Source organism: Malurus melanocephalus, unplaced genomic scaffold (assembly GCF_030028575.1).
Source record: "Malurus melanocephalus ecotype Western Australia unplaced genomic scaffold, MMel_1.1 scaffold_264, whole genome shotgun sequence".
Classification (NCBI taxonomy): Eukaryota; Metazoa; Chordata; class Aves; order Passeriformes; family Maluridae; genus Malurus; species Malurus melanocephalus.
The window spans coordinates 293,773-298,512 of record NW_026623496.1 but is presented as its reverse complement, the minus strand read 5'-3'; positions in this window follow the sequence as shown (position 1 = coordinate 298,512).

Sequence of the window (4,740 nt, the reverse complement as noted above, 5' to 3'; positions counted from 1 at the left end):
CACTTGAGCCTTTCCTCAATAAAGAAAATGGAAGGAAATATCCTGGAGTTCATATAGTGGTATAGTTACATGTCATGTATACAAAACATGCTTTGTACAAATACAGCTGTATTTTCTGGAGAATAAATATGACCTTTGTGTGTAATACGAACATGCAAGGGCTGCATTATATGGGCAACCAACAGGCTGTGTCCTGAAAAGCTAAAACCTTTTTTTGGCATTAGGAATCTAACTTTGACCAGATGTTGATGGTAATTGAGTTGATATAGCATGATGGAAATTGCCCAGTGGGAAACAATTAAGCTTTTAAAATGTCACAACTTAAACCTTGATTTAATGTATTGCACAGAAGTGGGCATGACTTATATTTTTGATACATCCTCTTTTTTATTAGAACTCTGCAAAGCTAAGTTCTTCAGGTGCCTGTGGTGTGTGTGGTGGGTGTATTCTGGCTCTGGCATCATCAGWGCTAATTTTTCTGCTAACATCTCAGCTCATAGGAGCATAGAACAGGTTACCTAGGAAGGGACCTGGAGGTCACCAGAACAGGGCTGATTTAAAAAGGTTTATCAGGGTCTTGCCTGGTTGAGCCTATGCTGATATGTAGCACTCTAGCTCCTCTCAATTATTATTCAAAAGGTTTAAGTTAAAAAGTTTACTGGGGAAGCAAATTGAAGATTTTACATAGGAGCTGTGTGCACAAATAGATTCTTGCTAATGCTTGTGTGCATGTAATACACTACACTCAACCACATTGAGTAGGGAACTATTATTATGACCACACTTGAGAAAATATTTGAATTCAGCTTACTTTACGTAAACACTCTGACCTTAAACCTGCAGTAAATGGTAACATGTATAGCACAGCAGTCCCATTCTCAGGACAAATGCCTGAAGGGGCTTTCAGTGTTTCCATTCCAACCCTCTCAAGCAGGGGGTCATACCTTGGCCTAACATTTTTCTCTGAAATATTTTCTCTAAAGAAAATTCTGTGAAAACCTGCATGTTTAAAGGGGTAAAACTGCTCACCCTCCCTCATCACCCGAATAATTCAGTGGAGGAGAATTTGCACATGCCTCCCACACTCACCCCTGGCTGACTGGGCAGGTGTCAGCAGGGCACACCCAGGGGCCACTAAGAACAAACCTAATAATGCTTGAGACCTGTTCCATATGCATAAAGTCCTGGCTGAAACATCGTAGAGAAGCTGAGAAGCTGTTTGGAAATCTAGCCATGAGAAGCACATTAAAACGCCAATACTAATGCAAACCACATGGCTGAGACTTATTTAGCTATTTAGAAAACAGGAGCACTGTCCAGTACATGCCAGCAATGCTTGATTTCTTCCCTCACCTTCCTCATTTTATTAATTCCTGTTCCCAGGATGCTTTCAGCTGTGTTATGGCCCAATGATCTAACACCCGTAATTCCTGAAGCTTTTGCACTGCTTGTGTTTGAATCCCACCTTGAGAAGCCCACAGATAATATTCTTGTACCTGACACTGCTTCACACAAATCCAGCCGACAACTGAGAAGTGGAAAGTGTCCAACTGACCCTTGCATCTGATCCAGTTTTTCACGTCAAGGACCAAAGGCAACAGCAAGATATTTTGGGACCAGGACAGGATGTTAGCCTAGTGTGTCCTTCCCCGAGCACGGACCAACTTCAGAAGGACTGTGRTGACGAAGAAGCCATGGACAACCCTCCAGTGCATGGCCCTTTGTGGCAACAGACAGGCACCAAACCTTTCCTGGGTTCTGGGAAGCCGGGTAAGAGTCCCACGCTTTGCTCACATCTGACACTTCACCACAGCCTTGCTGAGCTCCTCTCCTTCTTGGCATAGCTGTGTTTAGCTGGAGAGATGGGAATGACATGACTAAGTGGCTTATGAGGAATTTAAAAAAAAAMCCAAGCAACTCACTATTTAAGTACACAAGATCACAGAGAGAGAGAACAATATTAAATAATGGATGTATTTTATTAATGAATTCAGACAGGCACCACTTGTGCAAACTAAACGTTAGCACAGAGACTTTATTTTCATGTTCACAGCAACTGAAATTCTGGAAGCTTGAATTTTAAACTACAAATGAAGAAACCTGTTGCAYGTATTCTGAAGTATTTCAATGTCATTACAGAATTAGTTCAGCAGTAGCAATAGCAAAGTATTCAGTCACTACAAAAAGCAGATCTTCTGATAATAACCAACCGCATGGTGCTAAACACACTTCAGCAAACGCAGGGATAAGCTTGGCAAGCTGCCTTAAAAAGCTGTGGGTCTGCCATGTGACAATGCTGCTCCGAGGAGAGGCAAAGGCAGGAGCMCCACAGCTGCAGGATCCATGGAACAAGTGACACACCCACCAACAACACTGATCTTAAAACTTTAAACTCTTCTGGACAAAGGCCTCAGAATTAGGGTGGCCGTGGGGAACATTTCATTGCAGTTTCTGTAGCTCAGCTGGTGGCCAATAGCTCAATCCCTTTGGATCATAACAAAGGAGCAAAAATGCAAATAGCTTGAGAGATTTTGGAGCTAGTTAACTAGAYGGGGTGCAGAAAAAGCTACAACAAAAGACAAGCAGGCAATTTCAGCTTTCCTTGAATTACTGAAGCTATCTARACAATATAAAAAATCCTGTGCACATGACAGTAGAAAAATTACAGGATGTTTGTCAACTCTCAACTAAATGAGCTGGAATGGTGTTCTAGGGAGAGACTGATGGGTCAGATAAACAGTCCCAGGGTGCATGGCCTGAAGGGATAAYATGGAGACAACACCTTAGAAAGAATCAAACAGCAGTTTGAGATGACTTATTATGGATGTTGCTCAAACATCCATATCCATACAGAAGCTTCACAGGCAATCAGCTAGTGCCACATTTAATATCTCCCACTGCATGGGGACAATATGAGGCACCTGCAGGGAAACTGCAGCTTCTCCTGGAAAGGCACAATCATGGTTTTATGAATTTCTGTAAACAAAATGGAGGGGAAACCTGGTTTATTTTTCTTGTAAGGAAGATACTAAGAAAACTATGTTGCAAAACCATACTTCTTTCCTTGCAAAACTATTTGGCTATTTCTTGGCRAGATAGATCAGTCTGTGCAAGACTAATTTACAACACTGTTGTGTGTATGAATAGCATCAAGTTKTATTTTGTGGCACAATTAAATAGAAAATATAAGAAATCTCCCTTCCCAGTAGCTCTGAGATCTTGAATCTTACTTTCTACTTATCATGCTTGTCATGTCCCAGTGTAATTAAAGCATCCACAGTCTAGGCTCTTATGAGCTCTATCGTCTAGTAAGGATAAAATATTAAAATTGCTCTAGTTTTTACATTTAAATTTATCTTCACAGCAATCCCCGTGGTGCTGGAGGACCACGCTATGAATAGCACCGAAATGCAGTCAGCAGACATTTCYGTGCTACTCCAGGGAAGGCACAGACAATTAATTGTCCCCAGTTTGCTCTACTGTCCATAATTATAGTTTTGAGTTTATAAATAACAAAGCATGATTTTAAGAACCAAAACAAACCCCTCAATTACTACAGCGTTCCTGAGATAATTAAGTCTCCAAATGTGGCTCTGTAGAAGGGAACCAAGGCTACACTGCAAAAGCCCATAACATGCAGATGTGCGTAAGCAGAGCAAAGCGACAGGATGGAAAACGTCACCAGGAAAATAAACTCTCTCATYATTATTTCACCGCTTTTTACCTAAAAAAACAATGGCCCATTGTCTCGATTCGCCCTATTGTTCTGTCGCATTTTTTTGTTACTGAAGGAACCAACAGTCAGTCAGTGAGAGTTTCCTGAGGAGTAGCAGCTTGGAAAGTTAAATGCAGTATCCTGTGMCTACGGCTTGTTTTGCTACAGGTTTAGGAAAAAGGCAGGAAAGTGAAGTTTACTGAGACAAATTAAAGCACACGGTTTACAATTCAACTTGAGTACCCTCTTCATGTGGAAATACACTCCACTGTTACAAGTATGGTAGTTAAAACCTGCAGAATGAAGCAGAACAAAGCTGTGCCCTGTCGCATCCCTTGATGGACGTTCCTCTGTTGTTACTGGGCCRTTGCGTACTGCCAGGGAAAAACTCTAGGTCGGGAGCCAGCACAGCAGGAGGCTTCATTAGCCATGAACAGGAGCAAAACAGTTCTTCAGAAGGAGCAGTGCCCTGTCTGAACAACCAGCTTCACCACAACAAGCACATAATCAGCTGGACAGCCTGTAACACACGCTGTGGATAAAGGCAGACCTATGGATACAAGACAGCCRCGGCTTAAGTGTTTCAAAAGATCTTTGCCCAACAAGGAAACAAATTATACATTAAAAACCTTTTATAAAATACATGCTCTGTTCTTTCTCTGTTTAATATCTTCCTTGCTTGAAGCTTGGCTGTCGCCCAAACGCATCCAGAGCAACGCTTGATGATAACTCAAAAATGTGCAGTTAATCTGTGTGTAGTTTCAGCTCGTGAATGCCAGGAGCAAAAGCGTACTTTTCAGAGAGAAATAGACTTGGTCACACAGCATAATCATGTTTATGCAAGTTTTTAGATAGCCAAGATAAAGGAAATACTTCTGTACACTCCTCTGAGAAAAGGCAAAAACTCTTGAGTTGAAAAACTGCTCTTTTTCAATGTCATTTTATCCACAAACGAGCGTAAGCCCCAGTAGAGAGCTTCCTGCATGACAGCAAGTAACACTTTAGCTTGCTGGGGTTTTTTTGTT